Here is a 12,916-nt window from a genome sequence, read left to right on the forward strand (position 1 = left end):
GGGGCGATTTTGGGCCGAGTTTGGACCCAGTTTTCGGCCCAGAAACACAAACTAGAGCCAGGGAACAAGCAGAGACTCAACACACATTCTCATTCGCATAGTTTTAGTTTTAGATTGGAATCTTAGAGAGAAATCACTACTTCCTCTAGAGTTCTTCACATTCATAAATTTCTAGTTTTATACTTTTGATTTGGATATTGAGAAGAGTTACTACCTCCGTTGAAGTTTTTCTTCATTCTAGTTTGTTTTCTTATTCCTTTACTCTTTAATTGCCCATTTACCCTGTTCAGATACATATGTTTATGATTTTGGGATTTATTAATGCAAAGAACTATTTTTACCTTTAATCAATTTTCAGTTGTTATTCAATTTATCATGCCTTCTCTTTATTCCCCTTATATGCCTGTGAATGTAGTATTCATGTCAATGGAGTAGATTCCCAACTTGACTTGGGAGTTGATTAAGAGGAGAACCTTGAGTTGGGAATACTCAAGTGTTAATTTTAATTGAAAGTTGTTGGCTGACTCTCTAGTCTCTAACTCTAACCCTTCCTTAGGGGAGGATTAGGACTTGAGGATAGAGTTGGTTAGTTAGTTACTTGACTTCCCTTTATTCAGTAAAGGATAACTAAATAGAACAACAACCTCTTACTATTACACTTGGGAACATCCAACAAGGATAGAACTTCCGATTAATCCTCTCCCAGTCAAGGCCTTTATTTTTGATTATATAAATTCTCTCATTGATTTTCATTACTTTAATTTACAATTAATTACTTTTCTGTTCTTCAACTCTTAAAATTTCTCGGAAAACTTCTGATCAATAAAATAGCATTCTTTTGTCAACTCGTTGGGAGACGACCTGGGATTCCTACTCCCAGTATTTTTTATTCTCAATTTGTGACAAATCTTTCTAAATTGATAAACGAAATTTTTGTCGGTTAAGAACTGTACTCGCAACGCTATTTTCACTATAAATTCTTAATTGGCAAATTTCCGCCACGTCAATACCCTCTAATGGTGACAGGGCACATAATCCCTCTAATGGTGACAGGGCACGGATACCCTCTAATGGTGACAGGGCACATATACCCTCTAATGGTGACAGGGCACATAATCCCTCTAATGGTGACAGGTCACGTATTCCCTCTAATGGTAATAAGGCGCAACAGAGAGACTGTGCCCAGGTTAGCTACTGAACATGTTGGGTTGGCTTGATGACCGACAGATGATATCATCAGCCATAGGACATGCATACATTATTTGCATATGTTTGAATTGTTTGGGTTTGCCTATTTGTTTTGGATTGTTGCATCATATATGCTATGTTACTTGATTATGTACTACTTGTTCTACTTGCACCTTATTGTGTATTACTTGCCTGTATTGCTTGTGTTTGTACAACTAAGAGGTCCATCATGCTGGTGTCGGTTGACGCTGAGGGCTGTTCTTGATGAGATGATTTGATGATGTGATTGAATAATGATTATGATTATTAAACAAGATAATTTGAGCTCCCTGGGTAGACGTAGTGAAGTGATTTCACTTGCTCCGAGTGAGGATATGAGGTAATGATATAGAATTGCTGAGACAGAATAGCTAGGGATGGTTTCATTTATAATTCTGATTGTGAATTATCGGAGAGTTAAAAAGTTGGGAAGCATAAGGAACATGAATCAGATTTAGCATTCCCTTATGACCGTTGCCTATTCATGGATTAGCGAGAACATAAGATGAATATTGGGTGAAAGGAAGTTTAGGATGCTTAGTGAGTTTTTATTATAATGCATTGTATTTATTTGGCACTTTTACCATACTGGGAACCCATGGGTCGGGGGTTCTCATTCCGTATATATCTCTTGTTTTTCAGATACAGGTCCAGGTGCTCAAAAGTGAGCTGTGATTCATCTGAGAGATGGCGAAGATCTTTATATTCTCTACTTTATATTTTGCTTAGAATATCTCCACCTTTATTTTGAAATGCCTATATTATGTATTGAACTATTTTGAACTTGCCTATAGAGGCTCTTATGTTTTTTTTGGGAGAAATTAGGAGATCCTGTTGTCAACTACTTTCATACTGTACCCTAGCCGGCCTAAACTTCACGAGTCGCGACTAGTAGCTATTTACTTATGTTATATATCTATATAATGTCCTTCTCTTATTCTCCTTAATGCCTTGTCTGTATATCGCTTCCGACTTCACGCTTTATCTTCTTGTTGTCGATACGGGAGTGATACGACTTCGTGATTTTATTTTTACTCCTTTTCAGGCTTCTCAATTAATACTCCTTTCAATTATACTTATAAACTATGTATTAAAAAATCCACCTTGAGAGTCGTACCACCTTATTATCATTAACTTATGACTCAAGCATAAGAATTTGAATATTAGGGTGTTACAAGATGCATCCATCATCACTCTTACGTTCAATTTCTATTAACCCCACTCACCTATATAACACCAAAAAAGGCTCAATATAAAAAATAAATTGTGGTATATTAATACCTTTATCTTAGTTTTATAATTTTTGGTTTAATTACTCTGTTGGTCCCTATAGTTTCGCAAAATTTTCAATTAGGTCTTTATACTTTTTTTCTTTTTAATTGGGTCCTTGCACCAATTTTTTTTCAATTAGATCCCTCTTGACATTAATTGGCTTAATTTTATAGGGACCCAACTAAAAAAAAATTGGTTCAAGGACCCAAATAAAAGGAAAAAATGTATGGACCTAACTAAAAAAATTTTGGTGCAAAAACTCAATTAAAAAGGAAAAAAGTACAGGGACCTAATTAAAAATTTCGTGAAACTATAGAGACCAACAGAGTAATTAAACCATAATTTTTTTATCTCTATTTTTATTTCTATCTAACTGTCCCATTGTTATACACGACCTTGACTATCAACTACAGATTGGTTGAAATTGAAACCATTTAAATTGAAAGCCATAGTGCTAATACCTAACGCGGTAAACCAGATACCTACTACAGGCCAAGCAGCTAGGAAGAAATGTAAAGAACGAGAATTATTGAAACTAGCATATTGGAAGATCAATCGTCCAAAATAACCATGAGCAGCCACAATATTATAGGTTTCTTCCTCTTGATCGATGAATTATCCGAAGAGGATCGCTTAACTGTAGCAAGAGCACGGAAAATTGAGCGTTTCTTATCACAGCCTTTTTTCGTAGCAGAAGTATTTACCGGTTCGCCAGGAAAATATGTAGGTCTAGCAGAAACAATTAGAGGGTTTAAATTGATTCTTTCTGGAGAATTAGATGGTCTTCCCGAGCAAGCCTTTTATTTGGTGGGTAATATCGATGAAGCAACTGCGAAGGTCTACTTGGATTTGGAACCTACATGCTGATGCTCATGATTTCGATAGCCATACTAGTGATTTAGAGGAGATTTTCCGAAAAGTATTTAGTGCCCATTTCGGCCAACTCTCCATCATCTTTCTTTGGCTTAGTGGCATGTATTTCCATGGTGCTCGTTTTTCCAATTATGAAGCATGGCTAAGTGATCCAACTCACATTGGACCTAGTGCCCAAGTGGTTTTGGCTAATAGTGGGCCAAGAAATATTAAATGGTGATGTTGGCGGGGGTTTCCGAGGAATACAAATAACCTCCGGTTTTTTCCAGATTTGGCGAGCACCTGGAATAACTAGTGAATTACAACTTTATATATATATATATATAGTTAAATTTTAAATTTTAAGACTTTGTTAAATAATTTAATAAATGTCTTTCGACAATAATTTTATATATATATATATATATATATATATATATATATATATATATATATATATATATATATCGCTCCATTTGAGAGTGACATAAGCCTGCCTTTCCCTTATGGAAAGGAATAAACTTCACCGCAGGGAACTGGCCTCACAGAGCATCATAGTCAGCTCGGGTGAAGGTTAAGGTGAGGAGAAAGCTTTCTGCAGCCGATCAAAAGCGGCTGAGGAAGGTGTCAGCTTTTCACTGCATCGAGGATGAGCTCAACGCCTGGTTTCGGTTGGCGCATACTTCGGTGTCGAATCGACATCTCGATGTGATACAGCTTTTTCCATTTTAGTTGGGAAAGAACGGCGAAGTCCATCCGAACCGTCCAATGAAGAATAAGAGGAGAGCAAAGCACCAATGGCGCGCGAAGTGCATGCGTGATTAAGAATAAAATATTAAAAATAAATATAATTATTTATTGCATTAATATGGTTAGTTGTTTCAACAAAATACTATCACTAATTGATTTGCATATATATATATATATAATTATTAAAGGATAATTATATAATTTATTTTAATATTGTAAGAGACTAAGAGAAAATAATCAAAATATCATTTAAACATTTTTAAAAAAAAAATAATAATTTCCTCCAAAAATTTTTTCTTTGGATGACATTATTTTTCAGGGTTGGAGTTCAAATTTTTACCATTGACATTGACTACTATAGCTAACTCCATTTAATTTATTCTTCTTGTTTTTTTAATTTATTTTATTTTAAAAATACTTCTCACAGTTAATGGTTTAATTTTTATTTAAAAAAATAAAAACTTCCTCGCACCAAACGAGATGCATTATTAAAAATATTTTTCAAATATTTTTTTGCATTCTGCAAGATATAAATGCAAAATATTTTTAAAAAATTTACTAAATCATCTCGAACCATGTGATCGAGAAGCAAATGACCCATTAGACCATCCAAATCCATCTTAAAGTACATCTCCAACAATATTTTCATATCAAATTTTTTCGGCCTAAAAAAAAGGCTATATTTTTATGCATTATTTAGATTGTGTTTGAAAGGAGAAAAGATAAAAATTAAGAAATAGAGATTAAATTAAAATTTTATATTGTATTTAGTGTAAAGTGTATAAAATTGAATTATGTTTCGTTATGTTTAAGATAAATAAAAAAATAAAAAAAAATAAAATTACTTAAATATTTTTATTAATTAAATAAATACAAACAAAATCAAACACTACAATGAGCATTTAATTTCAATAAAGATACTTGTTATAATTAAGTGAAAATTATGCCATTATATTTTATTAACTTTTATGATTAATTAAATGGAGATACTTGCTCAGTATATATATTATTTACATTAATTATATGCCAATACTTTAGGAAAAAGCCAAAAAAAAGTAGATATATAAATATATATAATATTATTGCTATATAAGAAATAAAAATAAAAAGATATATTATTGTAATAAAATATTATACTCTAAGCAACTATATTTACAAACTAATTTTTTTGATACACTATATCTATAATATTATCATATGTCCTAAATAAGTGACTACTTGAATCAGGGAGATAGATAAATAGACACATCCCATTGCCAGCGGACCCAGTTTCAAAAAGATTGAGTGGTCCCCCCGCATGGTACAAGTGGATATGTAAAATGGATTTAAGTTCTGGTTAATAGCCTACGGCTAGCTTGTCTAAAAGATCGAAAAGAATGAGTTCAGGTTCACGGCGCTTTGCTTTTTAGGATAGGGGTCAAGACAAGTTTGCTAGTCCCTATAGGAATGGAGAAAGACCCTCCTAACGCTGGTAGCAGTCTATTCAGTGAAAAGTAAGAAGTTGCTATTCCGCTTCAGAGACTCATTGCTTCATCACGTGGCTGCTAAAGCTAAGCTTCACACGGCGAGTCAGAAGCCCTTATAGCAAGTGCTAGCTCTTATTTGAGGAAGAGTCCGATCTATGATAAGAGAGTCCCCGAAAATGCCCGTTCGCCTGTCGTTGCTCCCCTCATCCGGCTTTCTGCAGGAGAATCCCCACTCACAGCCAAAAGAAAATGAAAATTTCACAACCGAGATCGCAAGCATGGATCCCCGGTAGGAAAGATTAGAGTGTTATTCTTATCCCGAGGCCCAATCAATCTCTATACTCTTGATGCAATGGACTCCCCAAAGCAAAAGTCTAGAGCCCCTACTATCGAAAGTTTGATGAGATTACTGAAAATGGAATGTTTCGGCTGGGTGACCACGTCGAACTAAGCCTGCCTTCCTCTTTTTATAACGTTCGTTCCCCATACCCTTTCTCAAATCGGAGAAAGGCGGGGGTGCCATTTTGGGCTTTTCCATTTCTTCCTAAGGTGCCTTAGCTTCAAGGCGAAGTTTGTCGTGCCCTCTTTAGCATGCAAGTTTACTGGAGTACTGATGAGATATTTTGATGAGAAACGAATCTCTCCCAAAACACCCAAAACTAGCCGGCAAGTGTACCGGGTCGTATCAAGTAATAAAAACTCACGGGAGTGAGGTCGATCCCACAGGGATTGAAGGATTGAGCAATTTTAGCTTAGTGGTTGATTTAGTCAAGCGAATCAAGATTTGGTTGGGTGATTTGTGAATTGCAGAATGTAAATTGCATGAAATTAAAGAGAGCGGGAAAGTAAATTGCTGAAACTTAAAGAACAAGAAATTAAATGGCAGAAACTTAAAGTGCAAGAAATGTAAATTGCGGAATCTTAAAGTGCAAGGAATATAAATTGCTTGAAATGGAAAGGGAATTGGGATGTGGATTTGCAGAATTTAAACAAAGAAAAACTAAATTGCATCAAACAGAAGAGGGAAAGGGAATTGGGATTGAACCGGAAACAAAGCAGTAAAGTAAATGAACAGAAAAAGCAATAAGCAGGAAATTGAAATGAGAATTTCAGATCTCAGGACCCAGAGACTAGAAAACCAAGTCTAGATCTCAATGCCTTCCTAGATCCAATAAGAACAATGGCAAGGAAATTGTAAATTGCAAAGAAAAGAGATGAAGAACAATGAACCGGAAATGAAATTCAATTAACAGTAAAATAAAGAAACAGAGAGATCTAAGATTGAGATTGAAACAGAATTTCTTCAATTCTCCAATCCAAGATCCAAGACAAAAGTAAAATGAAATTGCAAGTAAGAGGAAAAAAAGAAATTCAAGTTCACTCAGTAACAAAAGCTTCCCAAAAACTATTATGAAAATTCCAAAAGGAAAGCTCCTTAAAAACTATTATGAAAATTCCAAAAAGAAAAAGCTCTCCCAATAAATTGAATTCTATCCTATTTATACACTTTCCAAAATGATCTTCAAGCCTTGAGTTGGGCCTTTGTCCTTGGTGGAATTGGGTTGAAAGAGGCCTTGGTTGATTGCTCTTTGAAGATTGAAGAAGAACCGAAGTGAACCAATTGAACCGGAAATGGAGTTAGCCAACGTTGGTCTTCAACGTTAGGGTCAAAGTTAGGGGTCTAACTTTGACCCTAACTTTTCATATCAGCAAACCACATCCTTCTGGTATGGACGTTGGCGCCAACGTTAGGGGTCTAACTTTGACCCTAACGTTGGCCTTGCTTGGTGTGATTGGCGCCAACGTTAGCCTCCACGTTAGGGGGCTAACGTTGGCGCAAACGTTGCCTACTCCCCCATTGTGATTTAAGTGCCAACGTTAGCCTCCAAGTTAGGGGGCTAACGTTGGCGCAAACGTTGGTAGCCCAGGGAGAAACTCTCAAGTTCCAACGTTAGCCTCCAAGTTAGGGGGCTAACGTTGGAGCTAACGTTGGCTACTTCCAAAGAGTGATTCACATGCCCAACGTTAGCCTCCAAGTTAGGGGGCTAACGTTGGAGCTAACGTTGGCTACTTCCAAAGAGTGATTCACATGCCCAACGTTAGCCTCCAAGTTAGGGGGCTAACCTTGGGGCTAACTTCATGCAACCCGGTTCAATTTTCACTTATTCCATTGTCCTCTCTTCACTCCTAGCCATTCCTCTTTGCTTCAACCTTTCTCCAAGCCTTCTTCACCTATCATTGATCAACCAAACTAATCAAAGTTTTGCTCAAAATCATGAGGTATTCAATCTTCCCCAATATGCAACAATTATAGCTTAAAACCTCATGAAATGGCATGAATTCACATATGGTTGGTTCAATCAAGGGAAACATGAAATTCTACTCAATTAGCTTGCTTGTAGCTTAAGAAAGTGCATAATTCTAATGAAAACAAAAGAAAAAGACTAGCTAAAATGGGCTAAGATGACTTGTCATCACAACACCAAACTTAAAGCTTGCTTGTCCCCAAGCAAGAAATGAATTTATTAAGAAGAAAGAATGAAATGGAAGAGGAAGTTCATGCTAGCAAAGTGTTATTGATAGTTCATGGGGTTTTATGTGGATATGCAAATGCTCACTTCTTATTGACTCCTAGGCCTAGAAAGTCTCCTTCAAGTTTCAAGTGACATACTGCTATGACCTCTCATTATTCCTTTATCCTTGGCTATTACTTTATTCAAAAGCTTTATTTGAGTGTCATGTGTAGCAAGTTCATTTTCTTTTTATACTTGACACATTATTCACCATAGACACTTGGCTCACATTCCTTCTTAAAACATTGATGCCCAGCACCTCTTTGGGCTACTAAATGCTTTGTAGTTAGGTTGCTCTTGATAGTGGATTTTCAGCTGATGATCCCGGGTTAGTTAACCCAAGTCACCAAGTGTTGAGGCACTCCTAAGAGCTTACTAATCCAAGCAGATCCTAGTACAAAAACATCACAGGCATATATTTCAAAGTTCAAGCTATTGGTGTCCAGCTTTATTTCTTTTTGTTTTTCTTTTGTTTTGCCACTTTTTGGCTTTCTTTGTTCTTTCTTTCTTTTTGTTTTTCTTTCTAACCAAGGAATTCAATTCAATTGAGATTCATAGACAGTAGGCCACTCTCTACTTAGAAGGAGATATCCTAGCTCTTTATTCACTAAAGTGAGTTATTATACAGTCACACACACCACCACTTACTTTTATTCCACTTCTAACTAACAAAGACTATTATTCTTCACATTCAAATTGTTCTTTTATTGAATTAAAAGATGCAGGGGACAACATATGCTTCTTGTCAAGTGAAAATGAACACACAAGCCAACACATAAACTAGCCTACTAAAACATAATTGATGCATACTATACTAACAGTTTCTGTTAAAATGGGCATATTCATACTTCCAAATTAGAGCAATTCAATACTGATGGAGTTAAATGACAATACAACCTCTTGGTGGTTCCTTCTTCTTTCATCTCAGCTAATGGTGAGTAGTCCTCCTAGAAGAGTGATTGATTTTCTGCAGTGTTAATGGAAGTTGCTTGTTTCTCAAGCCCTTATGTGATTTGTTAGTGTGCAAGACTTTCTTGTAGGCGTTTGAACTTACTTTGGTGGGTGAACACCAAACTTAGTCTCTTGCCATGTTTCTTATCCATAACCATATGTTGAAAGCTTAAATCTTTGCTAAAGGTAATAGAATTGAAAACTAGAAACAGACAATGCTTAAATGATTTGTCAGATTGCTTGGAGCTGGTAACTTTTTATATAGAAAGTGAGAATGTGCTTTTAAGTAAGATTTTGGTGGAACACCAAACTTAGAATCCTTTATTCTCCCTTAATATGTTTTGATGTGAAACACCAAACTTAGCTCCTTGCAATACATACCACTCATTTAACCTTTTTATTGAACTAATTATGAAAAGAAAAGTACCTCCGGTTGGGTTGCCTCCCAACAAGCGCTCTTTTATTGTCACTAGCTTGACATCTTTCAATTCTTTTCAAGAGGGCTGTAGGTGTTGAACCTATTTTTCCTTAACCCATTGTCCTCCCAAGTACAACTTTGCTCTGTGACCATTCACAGTGAATTGATTCTTTGTTGCCTCGTCTAGTAGTTCAATATTCCCGTAGGGAAAAATCTTTGTCACCAAGTATGGGCCAGTCCACTTAGACTTCAGTTTGCCAGGGAAGATTTTAAGCCTTGAATTATACAGGAGTACTTGTTGTCTAGGCTTGAATTCCTTCTTTGTGATCTTCTTGTCATGCCACTTCTTAGCTTTCTCCTTGTATATCTTCGCATTTTCATAAGCTTCCAGTCTGAATTCATCCAGTTCATTTAGTTGTAACAACCTTTTTTCTCCTACAGCTTGGGGATCAAGGTTGAGGAGTTTAGTGGCCCAAAAAGCTCTGTGTTCAAGCTCTACAGGGAGGTGGCAGGATTTGCCATACAATAGCTGAAAGGGTGACTTGCCAATAGGAGTTTTAAAAGCTATCCTATATGCCCACAGTGCATCCTCTAGCTTTCTAGCCCAATCCTTTCTTGTGATTCCCACTGTTTTCTCTAGGATCTTCTTTAATTCTCTATTTGCAAGTTCAGCTTGGCCGTTAGTCTGAGGGTGGTAGGGTGTGGCTACTTTGTGAATTACTCCATATTTGTGAAGGAGTTTCTCCATTTGTTTGTTGCAAAAGTGACTACCACCATCACTAATAAGACTTTTGGGCACTCCAAACCTAGTGAAGATGTGCTTTTTGAGGAATTGGAGGACGATCTGTGCATCACAGGTGGTTGTGGCTATAGCTTCTACCCATTTTGAGACATATTCCACTGCTACCAGGATGTATCTAAAAGAATAGGAAGGAGGAAAAGGCCCCATGAAATCAATTCCCCACAGATCGAACAATTCTAATTCCAAGATAAAATTTTGAGGCATCTCATTCCTTCTTGTTAATCCTCCTGCTTTCTGGCATTCATTACATTGGTGTACATATTCTCTGGCATCCTTGAAAATAGTTGGCCAATAGAAGCCACTCTGTAGTATTTTTGCGGCTGTTTTTTCTGGGCCAAAGTGTCCACCATAAGCTGAACCATGACAATGCCACAAGATGTCCCTCACTTCACTTTCAGGAATACACCTCCTGATCACTCCATCAGAGCATCTCTTGAATAAGAAGGGTTCATCCCATGAAAATTTCCTTGCTTCTTTAATCAACTTCTTCACTTGTTGCTTAGAGAATTCTTGCGGTATCTTCCTTCCCACTTTGTAATTTGCTATGTCAGCAAACCAAGGTGCTTGCTGGATCTGCAGAAGGTGCTCATCTGGGAAGCTTTCATTTATTGGCTGGGATGCTTTTTGATTTGTTTCATGTGGTAGTCTTGACAGATGATCAGCGACCTGATTTTCAGTGCCCTTCCTATCTCTTATTTCAATGTCAAATTCTTGTAGGAGCAGTATCCACCTGATGAGTCTTGGTTTAGCATCCTGTTTTGACATCAAATATTTAAGTGCAGCATGATCAGTGTAAACTACAACCTTCGATCCTATCAGATATGATCTAAACTTATCAAATGCATAGACTACAGCTAGCAACTCTTTTTCTGTTGTAGTGTAATTTCTTTGGGCCTCATTCAACACTTTACTTGCGTAATATATGACATGATGCAAATTCCCCTTCTTTTGCCCAAGTACAGCACCAATTGCAATGTCACTTGCATCACACATGAGTTCAAAAGGTAATCCCCAATCTGGGGGTGTGATTATTGGTGCTGTTGTGAGTTTATTTTTTAAAGTTTCAAATGCATGCTGACAGTTTTCATCAAAAACAAAAGGGTTATCAAGTATTAACAGATTACTTAAAGGTTTGGCTATTTTTGAAAAGTCCTTGATAAACCTTCTGTAAAATCCAGCATGCCCCAAGAAACTTCTAACAGATTTCACATTAATTGGTGGAGGGAGTTTTTCTATAATCTCAACCTTTGCCTTATCAACCTTTATCCCTTTTCTTGAGACTTTATGGCCAAGAACAATTCCTTCGGGTACCATAAAATGGCACTTCTCCCAGTTTAAAACCAAATTAGTTTCTTGGCACCGTTTCAAGACAAGAGTTAAATGGTTTAGGCAAGCATTGAAATTATCACCAAAAACAGAGAAGTCATCCATGAAGACTTCTAAAAATTTTTCGACCATATCAGAAAAAATGGAGAGCATACACCTTTGAAATGTGGCAGGGGCGTTGCATAGCCCAAAAGGCATCCGCCTATACGCAAAAACTCCAAATGGACATGTGAAGGCAGTTTTCTCTTGGTCCTTGGGGTCTACCACGATTTGATTATACCCAGAATATCCGTCCAAGAAACAGTAATAGGCATGGCCGGCTAACCTTTCCAGCATCTGATCAATGAATGGGAGAGGGAAATGATCCTTCCTGGTGGCATCATTCAATCTTCTATAGTCTATGCACATTCTCCACCCAGTCACTGTTCTAGTAGGGATCAACTCATTCTTCTCATTAGTGATGACTGTCATCCCTCCCTTCTTTGGTACAACTTGAACCGGGCTTACCCATGGGCTGTCAGATATTGGGAATATTATCCCTGCATTCCACAACTTCATTACTTCCTTCTGGACAACTTCCTTCATTGTAGGATTTAGCCTTCTTTGTGGTTGAACCACTGGTTTGGAATTATCTTCCAAGAGGATCTTATGCATACATACTGCAGGGCTGATTCCCTTCAAATCATCAATGGTCCATCCTAAAGCATCTTTGTGAGCTTTGAGTACATCAAGAAGTTCTCCTTCTTCCTTCTTTGACAGGGATGAATTAATGATTACTGGGAAGCTCTCCGATGTGCCAAGGAATGCATATTTGAGATGGGTGGGTAAAGGTTTCAATTCTTGTCTTCGTACATCTTCTTTCTTATCTTGCCTTTCATATTGCTCAGCAAAGGTCTCAGCCACTTGTTCCTCTGTTGTTTCTTGATTTCCTTCTTGCTCTTGAAAATTTTCTTCCAAAGTTTCTTCCACCAAACTATCTATCATCTCCACTCTCACATAATCTTCTTGCTCAGGAGCGTTTTGCATTGATTTGAACACATTTATAATCATTTGTTCATTATGGACCCTGAAGGTCATTTCTCCTTTTTCAACATCAATGATGGCCCTTGCTGTGTGTAGAAATGGCCTTCCCAGAATGATTGAGTCGTTTCCTTCTTCTTCAGTATCCAAAATTACAAAATCTGCTGGGAAGATAAACTCCCCAATCTTTACTAACAGATTCTCCACAATTCCATTAGGTGTCTTGATTGATCTGTCAGCCATGACTAGTGACATCCTG

The sequence above is a fragment of the Arachis hypogaea genome, chromosome 18 (genome assembly GCF_003086295.3).
Source record: "Arachis hypogaea cultivar Tifrunner chromosome 18, arahy.Tifrunner.gnm2.J5K5, whole genome shotgun sequence".
NCBI lineage: Eukaryota > Viridiplantae > Streptophyta > Magnoliopsida > Fabales > Fabaceae > Arachis > Arachis hypogaea.